Source organism: Callithrix jacchus, chromosome 20 (genome assembly GCF_049354715.1).
Source record: "Callithrix jacchus isolate 240 chromosome 20, calJac240_pri, whole genome shotgun sequence".
NCBI classification, from domain to species: domain Eukaryota; kingdom Metazoa; phylum Chordata; class Mammalia; order Primates; family Cebidae; genus Callithrix; species Callithrix jacchus.
In genome coordinates, this window is record NC_133521.1 from 28,874,090 (window position 1) to 28,892,768 (window position 18,679).

Below are 18,679 nucleotides of genomic sequence, written 5' to 3' on the forward strand. Positions count from 1 at the left end.
CTGCTAACTCAACAGCCTTTTTGCTTGTCATTATTCCTTAAATTTAACAAATATTTATTTACCATTTATATTGTATTAGGTGTTATAAGTAATCTGAAGATGATTTAAAGTATACAGGAGGACTTGACTATCCTTAGATTTTTGGGATCTGTGGGAGATACAGCAAGGGACAGCTGTGTGTATGTGTGTGTGAGAGAGAGATGCATTTGGTCATTTTCTTTCCTTTTTTTTTTAGACAGGGTTTTACTTTGTTACCTAGGTGGGTGTGCAGAAGTGTGATCATGGCTTATTATAGCCTTGACCTTCCAGGCTCAAGCGATCTTCTCATCCCAGCCTCCTGAGTAGCTGGGATTACAGGCACACACCACCATGCTGGGCTAACTTTTAATTTTTTATTTTCATCTGGGATTACAGGCTTGAGCCATCACATCTGGTTGTATTTGGTAATTTTATACCCTTATTCCTAGTTTGCTTAGACTTTTTAAAGCTCAAGCTGGAAAGAGATTGCATTGATTGCTCGATAAAGAAACAGGCAGCCAACATCTTCAGACTTAGCGATGAATCATGAGAGGCAGCATTCTGAAACTGGGAACAAAACAGAGACTGTGGAATATACTAATTTACTAATTTCTTTTTCCTGCCTTATTGAATTGGTCAGGATGGGCAAACCATTAACCAAAGTCAAATAATGGTCAAAAAGAAACAATGAAAATTATTTCTAGATGTTACTGTCTTCCTAGTGCCCCAAGATATATTTAAACTTAATTAAATAGGGAGTTCAGTTACAATGTAAAAATTTAAAAGATAAGTAGCTTTCTCATATACTGGGAAAAACTGGTTAGAAAATATGCAGATCATTCAGTGGGACAGAATCGAACAGAAGTGTGTCTGGTAAAGGTCATATTTCACGTAAGTGAGAGGAATCAGAGTAACAACTCATAACGCTTCAGAACCAAGTGCCAAGCATTATGGTAAAGACTTTATAAAAAAATTTTTTGTTGCGACAGAGTGTCGCTTTATCACCTAGGTGCAGTGCAGTGGCAGGATCTTGGCTCACTGTAACCTTTGCCTGCCAGGCTCAAGCAGTTCTCCTGCCTCAGTCTCTCGAGCAGCTGGGACTACATACAGGTGCATGCCACCATGCCTGGCTAATTTTTGTATTTTTAGTAAAAACGGGGTTTCACCATGTTGGCCAAGCTTGTCTCAAACTTCTGGCCTCGTGATCTGCCCACCTCGACCTCTCAAAGTGTTGGGATTACAGGTGTGAGCCGCTGCTCCAGACCAAGACTGTACATGAACTTACTTACTCGTCATAGAAGCCAGATGAAGTGGACACTATAGTTAGAGAGGGAAAGCAAAGCTCCTGGAGTTTAAGCAGCTGGCTCAAAGTCACCCAGATTTGAACACTGATCTAACCAACAGCAAAACCAGTCATTTCTATCACTGCACTTCACTGCCTCTAGTATGATGAAATTATGCAGTAAATGGTTGTAGAATAGTTGAGGTCAGTTAGGACAATTTTTCCCTAACCCTTGTAGGGAAAAATTATAATAGAAAAGGTTGATATACTCTATTTAAAAAAAACTGTGCATGCTGGTTACTAATCACAAAATTCTAAGGCAAATGACAAACTGGGAAAAGGTGTTTAGAGCACATGGAACTGAGGGTATGTCCTAAATCCTTAACATATAAAGAGCTTTTAAAAATGAGTGATATATCTGGGTGCACTGGCTCATGCCTGTTGTCCCAGCACTTTGGGAGGCCAAGGAGGGCAAATCATGAGGTCCACAGTTTGAGACCTGCCTGGCCAACATGGTGAAACCCTGTCTTTACTAAAATACCAAAACTAGCCAGCTGTGGTGGTGGGCACCTGCAGTCCCAGCCACTCGGGAGGCTGAGGCAGGAGAATGGCTTGAAACCAGAAGGCAGAGGTTGCAGTGAGCCGAGATTATGCCATTGTACTCTAGCCTGGGTGAAAGAATAAAACTCTATATTGCAAAAAAAAAAAAAAAGATGCATAAAGGTAGAAAAAACTGGAGGCCAGGCACATTGGCTTATGACTATTATCCCAGCACTTTGGGAGGCTGAGGTGGCAGGATTGCTTGAGCCCAGGAGTTTGAGACCAGCCTGTACGACATAGTGAAATTTGTCTCTATTTTTTTAAAAAATAATGTTTTTATGTATTTATTATTGTGGTAAACAAAAATAAAAAGATACAGAAAAATGGGTAAAGAGCATGAATGGTCAATTCATGAAGAATAAATCTAGGCTGCCCATTTGGAGAGTGAAACCAAACCTCATTTTTTTTTATTTTTACACAACAATTTATTTACTGAGAGCCTCCTCTCTGCCCTTGTAGTCTCTAGGTCACTTTTTCTGCTTGTAGATTTTGCGTGCAAGCCCCAGAAAGATAGCTGGGGCAGGGGCGCTGCGTACTGTTCAGTGAGACCCATAATATGGTTCTGACTGTCTTCCTCATACTTCAAGAACACGGCCGGCAGATCCAGCTTCTCATATAATGCCTCCACCCGGGCCACCTTCTCAGCCTCCTTCTGCCCGTAATTTTCCTTCAGGATCTGGCACTGTTCCAGAGTGGACCGTTGCAGACACTGGACCATCAGCCAACTGCATTTGTTGTCCTGGATGTCAGTGCCAACTTTGCGAGTCACACTGGGGTCCCCAAAGAGGTCAAGGTAATCATCCTGAATCTGAAAGAACTCTCCCATCTCCAGCAGGATCTTCTTGGCATTGGCTTGCTCCTTCTCGCCATCAATTCCTGCCATGTACATGGCTGCAGCTACAGGAAGGTAAAAGGAGTAGAAAGCTGTCTTGTACTTGACAATAGATTTGTATCTCTTTTCAGTGAATCTGCCAAGATCCACATTGCCCTGGGGGGCTGTGATGAGGTCCGGGGTCTGCCCAATCTCAGTCTGTTAGGAACTCTGCAGGAAGAGCTCGATCAGGTTCAGGTAATAGGGCTGCACCCGGCAGTAGAGCTTCAGCGGGTGGTAGATACATGCTTGCAGAAGGATAGCATCACTGATGGCATCCAAACCCACGCCTGGCTTCTGATACCAGCAGATCATCCCCGGCGGGTGAGGTATGAATCCATGATGTCATCTGCCACCAGGAAGAAAGCTTGCAGCAGTTCCACACACCAGCCCACAGTCAGGGCCCACTGGAGACTATCAGCATCCTGTTTCCTTGGCTCCACCAGCTCCCGGAATGCTGATAGCACTGTCAAACCCCGGTGATACTTGCCTCCAATGGCGTTGTACTCCAGGACCTCCTTGAGCCAGGCAGTAGCATCTCCTGTCTCTGGGTGCCCCATCTCATCCTCAGTCAGCATCCTAACGATCTGGGAGAAGTGCTGAATGAAATCCTGCTTTTCTTGGGCATAAACATCTGATTTCTGGTCTCCATTCATTCTGAGGGAGGAGCAAAGGGCTCCTGTTCCTGGATGCGGGTTCCTGCTTGGTAGATACCTCATTGTTTTAACATATTTGATTACTAGTAAGGTTGAGCTTTGTTTTGTTTTGTTTGAACAAATTTTTTCTTTAAAAAAATAAATAAAGCAAATACCCTGTTCTGGTGATTGGGTGTAAAAATCGGTATACCCTTTCTGGAGGGTTGTTAGGCAGAATGTGTCAAGAAACTTTGAAATAAGGGCTATTTAAATGTGTAGCTTGTGGCCCCACGAATTCCTGATCCCACTCTGCATTCCTGACCATACTATATGCCACTGGTAAAATACTATACAATTAAAAAAAAGTATTTTGTATTTGACCCAGAGTACTCTGTTGCCCAGGCTGGAGTGCAATAGTGCAATCTCAGCTCATTGTAACCTCTGCCTCCCAGGTTCAAGTGATTTTCCTGCCTCAGCTTCCTGAGTAGCTGGGACTAGAGGCACCCTCCATCATGCCTAGCAAATTTGTTTTTAAAGAGATGGGGATCTCATCATGTTGGCCAGGCTGATCTCAAACTCCTGACCTCAGGTGATCTGCCTGCCCTGGCCTCCCGAAGTGCTGGGATTACAGGTATGAGCCATTGGCCCTGGCAAAAAATATATTATCCATGATTGTTTCCTCTGCTAGAGTCTAAGCTTCACAAGGGCGGGGTCTTTGTCTGATGTTTAGTTTTCTTGTTTTCTTTTTTCTTTAACTTATCTCCAATACCCAGATCAGGACTGGTGACAACTCCATTTGTAATAAGGAAACTGTAAGAGGCATGCAAAGGAAATTTATAAGTAAAGATTTTCATTACAGACACTTGTAACAGACATTTATAATAGTGAAAAATGGAAACTATGTAAGAAATCTTACTGGGGATTGATTTAAACTGTGGTGCATCCATATGGCAGATGCTTATGTGGCTATTTAAAACTCCTGCCTCCTGGTTATAAATGTGGGAAAACAGTGATGTAAATGGAATGAAAGGAGCTCTGCGGACTGTAGGACTTCAGTTTAATTTAAAAAATACACATAGAAGATAAAGAATACATATGAATGATGGCTATTTCCAGCTGGTAGCAGTACAGCCTACTTTTAATACTTTGTTTTTTGAACTCTGCCTAGTGAATATCTATTACTTTTTGTCATGGGGAGAAAATACGTGCTTCAAAGTTTGCAAAAATGTAGAATCACTTAAATAGCACTGGTCTGTGGCTACGTCTGGAAGCTTTTTGGAGATTATTCAATCTTGTGAATTAGCAAGAACCTAATTAAAAAAAAAACAGCAAGGATGCTTCACAAAATGTCCTTAGGCTACTTAGCTTTAATTATTTATGATATTTACTGTAAGCATCTATGGCATGTATTTGTAAAAAATAGTGAAAGTCTTAGTGGTGTGCAAGCTTGTGGAATCACCCTGGGTAATTGAGAACACATTTGCCCAAGTTAGCTGTCTGAATGGAAATGTTTGTGCTGTCTTTCTGATATGTAATTGAATTTCAAAGCAAACTTAGATCACACCTCGGCATAAGCTGGGTGGACAGTATGCTGTTGTGATATGTGACATGTCGATTCTGATGGTCACCAAGAGGCAGACGATCTGATCTGTCTTCTGTATCTTGTCACTTTGTGGAAGGACTTAGGGGGCAGGTGTGGGAGAAGCTGCCAAGTTTGGGGGAAGCCAGCCAGCATAGAGCATTAACCTTGGTGTGCCAAAACAGAAGACTGGAGTTCCTGATGGAGTGTTTCTAGCCAGTGAATTAGAAACATGATCAGCATGTTTGAGGGGAAGTTTCCTGAAATCTCTAAAGAGTCATGTGCTGTCCTGGCCATGGTTTGAGTTCCCTGTCTGCTACTTTATGGTTGTGGGTCTTGGATTCTTTTTCTGTGAAACAAGGTTAGATTGGATTCTCTCCTCACTCTTCAACCCTAAAATTCTGAAGGAATCTGGTGTCTTTTTATTTGGGGCATGAATGTTAGGTGTCTGTGTCATCTGTTAGGATGGAGAGAGGCTCAGGGACTTTTGCTACTTTGTGGACCAGAATGTGGGCTTGATAGGGAATATCACAGGGTGAGGGGAAGGTGGCTAGAGAGTCAGTCAATCTGGTGCCTAGCTCGGTGGCTCATGCCTGTAATCCCAGCACTTTGGGAGGCTGAGGCATTTGGATCATGAAGTCAGGAGTTTGAGACCAGCCTGACCAACATGGTGAAATCCCATCTCTACTAAAAATATAAAAATTAGCCAGACATGGTGGCATGCACCCTGTAATCTCAGCTACTCAAGGAGGCTGAGACAGAAGAACTGCTTGAACCCAGGAGGCGGACGTTGCAGTGAGCTGAGATTGCACCATTGTACTCCAGCCTGGTGGCAGAGCAAGACTCCGTCTCAAAAAAACAAAGAGTGTCAGTCTGGCTTAATTGAGTGAAAATCCCATCTCTGCTACTGCTACTTACTGGCCAAAATTATATATTTTATTTTCTTTCCTTTTTTTTTTTTGAGACAGGTCTCACTCTCTTGTCCAAGCTGAAGTGCAGGTGGCACAGTCAGGGCTCACTGCAGCCTTGACCTCCCAGGCTCAAGAGATCCTTTCAACTCAGCCTCCTGAGTAGCTGGGACCACAGTCATGTGCCACCATACCCAGCTAACTGTTTTTTAAAAAATTTTGTGTAGAGACAGAGTCTTGCTATTTTGCCCAGGCTGCTCTTGATCTCCTGGGCTGAAGTGATCCTCCCACCTCAGCCTCCCAAAGTATTGGGACCACAGGCATGAGCCACCATACCCAGCCTCCATTATAGCTTTTCATTGCAAAATGGAGATGTGTATTAGTTATCTATTGCTGCTTCACAGATTAGCCCTAAATTCAGTAGCTTAAAACAGTAAGCACTTATTTTCTTACAGTTTCTGTGGGTCAGGAATCAGGCTATGGCTTAGCTGGGTCCCCTGCTGCAGGGTCTCATGAGGATTCTGTGAAGGCATTAGTTGGGGTTGTGGTCTCATCTGAAGACTTGACTGGGGACAGATCTAATTCTATGCTCACTCACGTGGTTGTTGTCAGGATTCATTTCCTCAGGAGCTGCTGTCTAGAGGCTGCTGTCAGTTCTTTGTCATTTGGGCCTCTCCACAGAGCAGCTCACAATGGAGCACTTGGTTTCCATAATGGAGAGGAGGTGGAAAAGGGTACAGAAGACCAAAATGACAGTTCCTTTGCAGCCTCGTCTCAGAGGTGATGTCTTACCATGTTTGCCCTATTCCCTTTGCGTGCTGTTGGTTACAAGTGAGTCCCTGTGTATTGCTCCTTCCCAAGGGGAGGGGACTACACAAGGGCGTGGATACCAGGGGATGGGATTGGAAGAGATGGCTTAGAGGCTGCCCACCTGGGATCATACGGACTGAGTGAGGCGACAGTTTGTTAAAGTGTTAGGATGATGCTCGCTTTGGCAGCACATATACTAAAATTGGAATGATACAGAGAAGATTAGCATGGACGCTGCGCAAGGATGACACGCAAATTTGTGAAGCGTTCCATATTAAAAAAAAAAGTGTTAGGATCAGCTTCGATGCTCAGTGTTGGCTGCTGTTCTTGTCCCCACCCCCAGTTTAAAAACTGCTTTGCTTAAGTGGTTTGTGGGGTTCAGCAGAGATTCCAGGAGCGGGTCAGACATCGAGGAGGGTCATGTCACACAATGTGATGCCCATCCGCTGTCCTTTTCCAGTTAGGCCTTGGAGTGTCTGCTGGGTGTGGCGTGTCTAGTGTAATTTGAGAGGTACATGGGTGTTTGGCTGCTGAAAACATCCAGGGTGTGTGTGTCTGTGGGTTAGGCAGCAATTCAGAGAAACACCCAGGAGCTCTTTGGGAGCCTGTGGGCCGAGACAGAAATGCTTCCCCAAGTTGTCCCTTTTCGTGTGTCTGAATGCCACCACTTGCAAAGTCAAGGATGAGGCCTGCCTGGCACATCCTTCGGTTAGAGGATACTCCAGTGGGTTGAGCCGGGTGCCAGACATTGCCACAACCCTAGGAAATGAGTTAGGAAAAAAATGGAAAGCAGAGTCCTCCCGCTAGAACAAGCTGAGCTTTGTGCAGAACAGGCTCCAAATATGAAAAGACCATTGTTCCCGGATGGCTTTTTAATTCATGCTCACCACTCACACCCATCAGCTCGCCAAGAAGAGGCGCCTCCTTCCTTCCTTTCTCCACATGTTCTGCTTCCCTCCCTCCCTCTCCCCAGTGCCCTGGGGACAAGTCGAGGGACCCTGGGGGATGGGAGGATGCTGAGCCGGGTGTCGACAGACAGTGGTGCCTGCTCTGTTCTGCTGCCTGGGATACTTACTCAGGTGAGCTCTCCACCTGTTGAAGTGCAGCTCTCTGCACTTCTGGGCTCGGAAGCCAGCCCTGTCCCCATGGGGCTCCGGGAACAAAGCCCAGCCTCAGCCCATTCCAATACTTCCTTCAAAGCTCTGTGCACACCTTATCTTGCCTACAGCCAAAGCAATGAGTCAGAAGTGAACTGTTTTCTGTATGTTTCCGTTCCCCCTGGTTGCCCTGCTTTTAGAGCCTTCAGCGTGCCAGTATTGCTTTCTAGATCAGGTCCTGCATTCTGTTGGATAGGGCCGGTACAGTGCCAAGCAGAGAGAGTGAAGCGTGTACTGACGGTGTGAAGAAAATGGAATGATTCAAAAGTTGCTGCCAAAGTGTGTGTGTCTTGTGAGCTCATGTGAGACCCCTGCCCACCCTGGCATTGAAGGCCATCCCACATCTGACTTGTATTGTGCCCAATAGAATGGGGGTTCTGTCAGCTCTCAGGATGGATGGGTCACTCGTGAGCCAGTCCTGGCCAGATCTGGACTGAGCCTGCAAAGTTTTCTGGTTAGCATTTGCTGCGAGCATGCCTCCAAAGTTTATGCGCCATGGACATTTTTCTTCTGCCTATAGTAATTCCCAAACCTGTGGATTTGTCCTGTGTCTGTTTGTGCCTTAAGATTTTCCAGGTATCCAGGCACGATGGCTCACCCCTAATCCCAGCACTTTGGGAGGCTGAGGCAGGACGATCACTTGAGGTCAGGAGTTTGAGACCAGCCTGGCCAACATGTGAAACCCCTTGTCTACTAAAAATACAAAAATAGCCAAGAATGGTGGTGTGTGCCTGTAGTCCCAGCTATTCAGAAGGCTGAGGCAGCAGAATTGCTTGAACCCAGGAGGTGGAGGTTGAAGTGAGCGGAGGTGGCGCCTCTACACTCCAGCCTGGGTGGCAGTGCGAGACGGTCTCAAAACAAAACAAATAACCAAAGGTTTTGCAGGCACCGCTCTAGCTGACTGTTCTGTATAATTTCATATCTGTAGCATACATGTGACTAGGGCAGAAATAATTTAGAACAATCTCAAATTAGGTCAAAATGGGAATCTCCTATTTAAGAATGTGGACCTCTTTCTGTGGCCACTACAGAGTTAACTCCATGTCATTGCGAAGACAGTGAGTTTTCAAGTTAAAGGGTTATGAGGATTTTAAATTAAGAAACCCCAGGGGTCTAGTTTAATCGTGGACAGGCCCCGGAGAGACGATCTGATGGACCAGATAAGTTGTACACAATTCCATGAAAATCTGTTAACTCCAGACCCAGGCAGCTTAACTTCTTGACATGTCACCCAAATATAATTGTTAATGCCGTGGGAAAGAATCTCGAGTAGGGGTAAGCTCTGTAAAGTCTGTGAGTGAGAACTATGAGCATGAATTTTTACAGTGGGGCCAGATCAGAGTTATGTTATAGGTTCTCATCAGTAGAGGAAGCCAGTGTTTTCGATTACTGCAGTATGTAACTGCTAAGCCCCCAAAACGTGGCTGGTCTGCATTGTGCCGAACTGTGAGTGCGAAGCACATACCAGTTTTCCCAGGCTTAGTGTGAAAACAAGGGGAAGCTACCCTAATAAAATCTATGTCGATTACTTTTGAAATAATGGGTAGACAGATTGGGTTGTTAAATAAGACATATTACAATGAATTCCACCTATTTCTTTTTTCCCTTTTGTATTATTATTTTTTGAGAGAGTCTTGCTCTGTTGCTCAGGCTGGAGTGTGGTGGCACAATCTTGGCTCACTACAACCTCTGCTTCTCAGGTTCAAGCAGTTCTTCCGCCGCAGCCTCCTGAGTAGCTGGAATTACAGGCATGCACCACCATACCTAGCTGATTTTTGTATTTTTACTGGAGACAGGGTTTTATCATGTTGGCCAGGCTGGTCTCGAACTCCTGACCTCAGGTAATCTGCCTGCCTTGGCCTCCCAAAGTGCTGAGATTAGAGGCATGAGCTACTGTGCCTGGCCTTGAATTATGATTTTATTTTATTTTATTTTACACACACACACACACACACACACACACACACTTTTTTTTTTTTTAAGTAGAGATGGGGTTTCACTATGTTAGTTAGGATGGTCTTGATCTCCTCGATCTCCTAACTTTGCGATCTGCCCGCCACGGCCTCCCAAAGTTCTGGGATTACAGGTGTGAGCCACTGTGCCAGCTCTTGTTCTCATGTTTTTGTTTTTGTTGTTTGAACATGATCTTGCTTTATAACTGGAGTGCAGTGGTACGGTCACGGCTCACTGCAGCCTCCCTCTCCCAGGCTCAAGCAATCCTCCTATCCCAGCCTTCCAACCAGCAAGAACCACAGGCACACACCCTCACACCCATCTAAATTTTTAATTTTTTTTGTAGAGACAGGCTTTCCCTGTGTTGCCCGGGCTGGTCTTGGAACTCTCGGGTTCAAGTGATCTTGCTGCCTCAGCCTCCCAGAGTGTCAGGATTCTAGCCCTGAGACATTGAACCAGGCCCTTCCCCACTTTTAACACGGCTACTGGGAAATTTAAAATGTCATAGATAAGTGGTTCCCCTTCTGGATGAAGGATTTACATGAAAAATTGTTAAAGATGGGAGAGCCATAGATGTGGGTTTTTTTTTTTTTTTTTTTAGATGGAATCTCACACTGTTGCCAGGCTGGAGTGCAATGGTGTGATCTTGGCTCACTGCAATGTCCACCTCCTGGGTCCAAGCAGTTCTCCCACCTCAGCCTCCCAAGCAGCTGGGATTACAGGTGCCTGCCACCACGTCTGGCTAAGTTTTTTGTATTTTTAATAGAGACAAGGTTTCACTATTTTGGCCAGACTGGTCTCAAACTCCTGACCTCGTGATCCCCCTGCCTTGGCCTCCCAAAGTGCTGGGATTACAGGTGTGAGCCACTGCGCCCAGCCAGATGTGGGGGTTTTGGTTCTGGCCAGTGAACTTTGTGGAAAGTCAAACATGGCTCCCATTGGGAGTGCTGGGAATAAGTTGGGGGGGAGATGATTGGTATTTGCTTTTCAGATTACCCCACCTTAGCAAGAATTTTGTCAGACTGTATCCTTCCAGCTGTGATCTGACTGGGAAGTGAGGAGACAGATGTGTAGTGAGAAGAGTGAGTCGCTGCATCCTTGGTGAGGCAGAGGCAGTGGGGCTTTACCCTGGGGAGCCCTTGAGGGCAAGGGTGGTTACTCAAGAGTTGGAACAGCTCTCCGAGTAAAGAACTCTATTGCTCAACTGTGAGACCTTTAAAGGAAGACAGCTGTTGCTCAAGCAGACCTCTGGACCCTCAGAATCCAGTTGTTCAAGTTTCACAGCCCATAGGCAAGACAGCACCATTGAATTCTTCAGTGGGGTGAAGACCGCCATGTTATGCAAGACATGTCTTACCTGGCCAGTGACAGATGGGAGTGATAGAGCAGATTCCCATAGAACCTGCTTGTGAAGCTGCAAGAACGCTTGTGCAGTGTTAGCAAAGTTAGATTTCTGTTTGTGATTTCCTTTCTCAGGGTGGGCTTGGGAGGATCTGTTTTTGAGGTAGGCCCAGCGGTTCTCTTTCCAGAGCTTGAAGATCTTGCGCTCCTGCTCAGAGGCTGGGCAGCTTTCTTGGCCACACTGAATGTCCAGCCTTGCTCTTGGCTTTTACCAGCCTAGGGGTCAAGAGTTGACCGTAACGATTGGCAGTAGTAATACCTAGAGGGCTGGCAAAACAAGGCTAACCTTAAGCTTCTTTTCTTTGTGTTTTTTTGTGATCCTGCATCCAGAGTACTGATCAGACCAGTCCATATCTGGCTGATTATTATCAACAAAATAAACTTAACTCTGTGGCCAGAAACAGTCCTTAGCATCTGGCAGCTTAGGTTTACCAGGTGAAACTGCCAAAACTCTGTGGTTGCGTTGCACTCAGGGCAGGGCCTTATAATGCAAGGAGCTGGGGCCATTTCTGCACAGTGGGGAATCCCACGCCCCCAGCCCCTTCCCACCCTGCAGACTCACAACCAGTTACGGATTTTATCTTGTTATGAGGTTTGTAGAGAGTTGATGGTTAGTTGTTAGCGTATTGGTGCTTAAGAATGTCTGGGTAACTGATGGGATGTAGATTCTAACCCTTTGTGGGGGACCTGCTTCTTGCTGTTTGGTGCTCTGGGCACACTGGTTTACAGAAGATGAGAAGACACAGTCTCTGCCCTTAAAAAAAAAATCACATCTGGTTAGACTGATCGTTGTCTATGCAAATTAGTACCTACATTGAGGGGCTTAGGAGAAGTAAAATAACATTTATTTCTTTTAAGGGGGAGTCTTGCTCTGTTGCCAGGCTGGAGTGCAGTGGTATGATCTCGGCTCACTGCAACCTCAGCCTCCCTCCCAGGTTCAAGTGATTTTACTGCCTCAGCCTCCCAAATAGCTGGGGTTACAGGCACCCGCCACCACGCCGGGCTCATTTCTATGTGTTTTTTAGTAGAGACAGGGTTTTAACCATGTTGGCCAGGCTGTCTGGAACTCCTGACCTCAGGTGATCCACTCGCCTTGGTGTCTGAAAGTATTGGGATTACAGACATGAGCCACCGTGCCTGGCCGTAAAAGAACTTTTGAATATGCATTCATAATTAACAAGCTAGGACAGTGCCTCTTGAGCAGAACATTGGGAAATTCTGGAGCCTAAGGCCCTGGGCAGCTGGAAAATACTGACGTTTATTTGTGCTTTCCATTGGCACTGTTCTCATGTGCTCATTTGAGCCTCTTAATAATCTTAGAGGTCACTTGGCCAGGCCCAGAGCTTCCCTTTGTTGGTGTTCAAATGCTGGGGCCCCGTGGAGTTGTATGATTGGCCCAGGGTCTTGAGCTAGGGTGTCGCGGGACTCCTCATGGGGCTTGTGGGCAGATTCCCGTGTTCTTGCTGCACACCATGCCACATCCGTGGCTCGAGCCTCTGCAGTAGCTTGGAGAGCTCTGAGGACTGACAGCATTTGTGTTTCATATTAGAGGAATTTGGGGGCTGGCCTTGGGGAGAAGTGTATGACTGCTGTATTTGTATTGGAGGGACAAAGAAGGTGTCCATCAGAGAGGTTTGTGCCAGCGGTTTAATTTCCTTTATTTCAGGACTGGAAGTTGTTTAAATTACTTTATAGACTTCCTGTTTCCTTTCAAGAGCTCATTAAGTTGGTGCTGAACAGCTTGCTGGGTTGCCATAATGGAGTGCCTGGACCTGCAGTTCCCGTTCTGTCCTCCAGGGCACCCAGATTGGAGTGGCATGTCTGGAATGGAGGAGAATGTTTGGGCAGATTGTTTATGGTGACCCATTTAATTGACATTCATTTATGACTCGACATTGATGATTTTCCTCAAGGATAAAGCATACCCTGGACTCCACACTCTGTGGACTATTTTCTGAAACGTGTTAATTTCTGTCCCGTTTTGGAGAAGTGGCAGGCACCTCTCATCTGGCTGTGGGGGTGGGAACCATGTCTATGTTTCTGGTGATTGGAGCGCAGCATTGAACTAAATGGGGCATTAGGAGCAGGTGACTGGGAAGGCTGGGAAGGCTGAGGATGCTGCCGGTGATCAGGAAAACACATTGGTCTAACTGGATTACCTTAACCCCTTATTTTACTTGGCGGGAAGCCTTTCAAACAGGGGTTCCAGAATATTGCTACAGCTTTCACCCCTGTCCACAGGCAGCTCTTGAAGAGATGTGCATTTGAGTAGACGGTTTACCTTGAAACCTGCCAAGAAAATAATTTTAGTAAACACCCCCGCCCCTTGTGCATCTTTAATTGTTCCGTCAGGGGGAATCTTGTGCTTGGCTCAGCGCTGGTTCTGTTGAGAAGTGCTAATTAGAAATAATAGCTGCAACAAACAGGTGTTAGAAGGCAACATAAGTGGTGTCAACATCAAGAAGCTGTCACTGGCTCCCTGCAGATGTGTGGGCCAGCTGTATGACAGGGGAGCCCGTGCTGTTCCCTGCCATCCACCTGGGGAAAGGTAGAGGAGGTAGAAATCGGGGAGGCTGCCATATCCTGGCCCCCTTGGCTCGGTGACTTGCTCCTTCGTTTGAGGTTCTGTTAATGCACTCTAAGTCCCGTTGGTACTCAATATTGACTCAATTTCAGCTGATCCAGAAAGTCTTGGGGGAATCCCAGAAATGGCACCTGGGGGTTTGGGGAGGGGAAGTCATTCCTTCCCAGGAGGCACACAAGGATCCTTCTAAAGGTGGAAGTAACACAGCGACTGAAATACAACCTGAATCAGACTTGCACGTCCAAGTGAATGCTGAGTCTTAAATATTCATTTACAGTGTTAAAGTCTGCAATTTCTTCATAAAGAATTCTAAAATAATAAAGATGACCTGGTAGGCAAAATTCACTTGTATTTTCTAAAAGCTTTTGATAAGGTCCCTCATAAAAGATTAAGAGAGAACAAAACCACAGTGTGGCACAGAGTCCTTGTTGTGGATTAAAAAATGATTAAGTGATAGGGAACAGAAGAATTCTGGTGGAGACCCACTGCTTGTAGCGGGAGAGGTTAATAGAGGGGTGTCTGAGAAGTCTGTCGTTGGGGCTGGAGTTATTAAGTATATTAATTGTTTGGAGAGGGAAATGGAGGGTGAATGTGTGCACTTGGCTGCTGCTACCCTGGTTTTTATAACTGGATTCAACCCAGAGAGTCTCTACAGACTCGAATGCTTTGGGGGATCGGGCAGCACAGTGGCAGAGGAAATGGAGTTTGAAGACGTCTGGGGTGTAATTCAGATTGGCAGAAAGTCTGGTCCATGTGGGAAAGCTACCGTGCCCCCTGAACTTGCTGCCTCTCCTGAGGACAGAGGTTCAGGAGTTATCGTAAGCAAACAGCAGTTCAGCGAAGTGACTTTTGTAGTACAAAGCAGATAAAGGAAATTGGAGTGAGGGGTGGTGGGCTTGAAAAATAAGGGATTTGCTTAGGAAGGATGAGACAGGTGCTGCTGTGCTGTTGGGTGTCTCTTATTGTCTGGTTGGAGTGAGGAAGGACAATTCTTTTTCATCTGACAGTGTTCTTTTTTGTGCAGTTACAGGTATTTTTAGAGTCATGAAGAGGGCAGCTGCTCTCTACGGAAGTGCTCACCTCTTTATTTCTCAGTGGGGATTTGGCACGTTATTCTGAAACATGTTACATACATGTAGGCAGCTAAGGAGGCCTGCGGATGGGTCTGGTGGAATCACCAAATCATAGCAGATGATTCTACACATCTCTTAGGGTAGACCACACGGACTGGCATCTAGAATCTTTTAAGGTGAACAGTAGGGCATACAGGCTACTTGGGTAAGGAGTGATTTTTGTTGAGTGGGTGATAGGAGCAGGCTGGGGGAGGGTGTTGGGCAGCCAGGCTGGGTGGACTTGTCATCATGTGTCCTGCCTTTTTGCAGTTTTTTTTTTTTTTTTTTTTCTTTCCTTTTTGAGATGGAGGCTAGCTCTGTCACCAGCTCTGGAGTACAGTGGTGTGATCTCGGCTCACTGCAGCCTCCGCCTCCCAGGTTCAAGGGATTCTCCAGCCTCAGTCTCTGAGTAGCTGGGATTACAGGCATCTGCCACCACACCTGGCTAATTTTTGTAATTTTAGTAGCGACGGGGTTTCACCATGTTCGCCAGGCTGGTCTTGAACTCCTGACCTCAGGTGATCCACCCACCTTGGCCTCCCAGAGTGCTGGGATTACAGGCATGGGCCACCACACCCGGCCTTTTCACAGTTTTTGATGCTTCTCGAAGGCTCTTCACTGCCTTCCTTCCGTGGCTGCAATGAGTTTCTCGTGCACGGCCATCAATTTTGAGAGTGTGCACCTTTCTGAATGGGCTCTTCCAAGCAAGCTGTAGGTTTCTGTCTTGGTCAGTTTCCTTTTGCTGTCCTTCTCCTCTTGTGGGTCCCACTTTATTTAAGACCTGGAGAAGTGCTGGCCTCCCTGAGAAATGTTGCCGAGTCCCCTGTTTTGGCTCTGAGTAGATGCCTTTGTGTGGGTTGAGATCTCTAGGAGCCCCCCCGCAGGGAATTTTTGCAATCTTGGCCTAGCATAGTTAGAAGCTGCAATTACTGCTTGGTTGCTAATTACCCCGCCTCACATTAGATCCGTTTACAGGGAGAGCTTGGAGCCTGTCAGCAAAGGTCAGCCGGAGGTCCTCTCACTAAACAGCCCTCTTGTGATAGCTGTTGGAGGGGAAAGGCATTAATGGGGGAAGGCCGGCGAGCTGGCTCTGGGCTGTAGGATCCTTGCTTGGGGGGATGGGAGAGGCAGAAGTGCTGTTGATGACTGCAGAGGTCACGGAGGCTGATAACCCATCTCATAACCTTTCTCAGGAAGCCTGGAGGAAGGCGGAGAAACCCTTTCATTTTGGAGGCTCTGCTCTAGCAAGGAGGGAGATGGATACTTAGAGGAAACCAGGACCTGCCAGTTGGGGACTTTTAATGGTTGACTGTGTCAGGAAGATCAGTTCAGTGACAGCCTGTGAGAGGGGAAGAGAGCCCCCCACGGCCACCAACTAAGGGCATCATTTTGTTGTATCTTTGTACTGCCTCTACTGTATTATTTGCTTCACATTTTTCTTTTCATGGGCTCCTCTGTTAAAACCCCAAATACCCACCTTAGCGTCATGCCAAGCAGTTATATCTGAGCAATCACAAACTTGTGCTGGTTGGACTGGCTCAGATAAACATTGACTGGCTAATGATTAGAATGTGTGGTGTTCACCCACTCCCGCCTGGAACCGTCTAGCCTCTGGCCAGGGGTGTGCGGTAAACACCCTGGAAAAACATGATGGAAAAGACACTGGCCTGGAAGTCTGAGTACTTTTGTGTGACCATTATCAAGTCTCTCTGCTTCTCTCAACCTCAAAAGTAAGAATACGGCCTTTGTTGGATTGCTGTCAAAAGACACGAGGATGTGTTCTTTGTCTGTGTAAGTGTTAAAAAATACTAATATAAGAAACAATAGCTAACCCTGATGAAGCACCTGCTGTGCTAAATACTTCACCGTCTCATTAATCCTTACAACCCTGTGGGGTAAAGATGATCCTGTACCCGTCATGTGAGTGATGAACTTGAGGCCCAAAGTCTGGTGCAGATTTGCTGCTGTTAAATGGCCTCTGTGCTGGGATGCCACCTCAGATCATGCACACCTAGCCATGACATGATTCCCCCCAGTCCTTGGGGGAAACATTCCAAGATGCTTAGTGGATGCCTGAAAGGGAGGATAGTCTCAAACCCTAGGAAGGCTATGTCTTCTCTACTTACATACCTATGATGAAATTTAATTTGTAAATTAGGCACAGTAAGAGATAACAGTGATAACTAATAAAATAGTAACAATATACTATAGTGACAGTTATGGGAATATGGTCTCTCCTCTGTCTCAAAGTATCATATTGTATTGTACTGTTGGTAACCGAAGTCATGAAAAATGCAGCCGCCTCGGATAAACAGGGACTGCTGTACTATATGGTACTCGTGCTGTACTATGTGGTACACATGCTGTACTATGTGGTGCTCATGCTGTACTGTGTGGTGCTCATGCTGTACTATGGGTACACATGCTGTACTGTGTGGTGCTCATGCTGTACTATGTGGTACACATGCTGTACTATGTGGTGCTCATGCTGTACTGTGTGGTGCTCATGCTGTACTATGGGTACACATGCTGTACTGTGTGGTGCTCGTGCTGTACTGTGTGGTGCTCGTGCTGTACTGTGTGGTGCTCGTGCTGTACTGTGTGGTGCTCGTGCTGTACTGTGTGGTGCTCGTGCTGTACTGTGTGGTGCTTGTGCTATAATGTGCTCATGCTGTACTGTGTGGTGCTCGTGCTGTACTGCGTGGTGCTCGTGCTGTATTGTGTGGTGCTCATGCTATAATGTGCTTGTGCTGTACTGCGTGGTGTTTGTGCTGTACTGTGTGGTGCTCGTGCTGTACTGTGTGGTGCTTGTGCTATAATGTGCTCATGCTGTACTGTGTGGTGCTCGTGCTGTACTGCGTGGTGCTCGTGCTGTATTGTGTGGTGCTCATGCTATAATGTGCTTGTGCTGTACTGCGTGGTGTTTGTGCTGTACTGTGTGGTGCTCGTGCTGTACTGCGTGGTGCTCGTGCTGTATTGTGTGGTGCTCATGCTATAATGTGCTCGTGCTGTACTGTGTGGTGCTCGTGCTGTACTGTGGTGCTCGTGCTGTACTGTGTGGTGCTCATGCTATAATGTGCTCATGCTGTACTGTATGATACTCGTGCTGTACTGTGTGGTGCTCATGCTATAATGTGCTCATGCTGTACTGTGTGGTACTCGTGCTGTACTATACACACTGTGCTGTGTACAGGACTTCTTTGTTATTGACCCATTTGTGTCTTTCTCTCTTTGCTTTTAATTTTAATTTTTGAGACAGTGTCTCACTCTGTCGCCCAGGCTGGAGTGCAGTGGTGTAATCTCAGTTCACTGCAAACTCCACCTCCTGGGTTCAAGTGATTCCCGTGCCTCAGCCTCTCAGGTAGCTGGGATTACAGGCATATATTGCCGTACCTGGCTAAGTTTTGTATTTTTAGTCATGATAGGGTTTTGCCATGTTGCTCAGGCTGGTCTCAAGCTCCTGGCCTCAAGTGGTCCACCTGCCTCAGACTCCCAGAGTGCTGGGATTACAGGAGTGAGCCACAGTGCCCAGCCATTATTGACCCATTCCAAGGTGTTAGTTTAGTGCTTCTCTGATATCTGCCTGTTGGGTACATTATTAGAAAAACAAATCATTGAAAGTGAGAAGAACTGGAAAGAAGAGAGTGCTCCGCTCCTCCAAGGTGGATCCCTTTTAAGATCCTTCAACAGCTACAGCAAGGTCCTCAGCACTCAGTTCCTGTCTGTTTGGCCCATCCCTGGCTGGGACAGGCCTGGACTTCCCCGTAGC

The 18,679-nt window shown here is 46.4% G+C and overlaps 1 protein-coding gene, 1 non-coding gene and 1 pseudogene across 42 annotated transcripts in view; 2 read left to right on the top strand and 1 right to left on the bottom strand.

The window, feature by feature from the left end:
* The window catches only part of ZFHX3 (zinc finger homeobox 3), a 1,555,416-nt gene that overhangs the window by 1,317,400 nt on the left and 219,337 nt on the right, over window positions 1–18,679 (top strand). The gene's annotated exons all lie outside the window — the stretch shown is intronic.
* On the bottom strand, window positions 2,368–3,512 carry LOC144580525 (farnesyl pyrophosphate synthase pseudogene; annotated as a pseudogene).
* Window positions 6,876–6,982, top strand: LOC118149844 (U6 spliceosomal RNA). Its single transcript, XR_004737554.1, has one exon. It is a non-coding gene; the product is annotated as a U6 spliceosomal RNA (small nuclear RNA).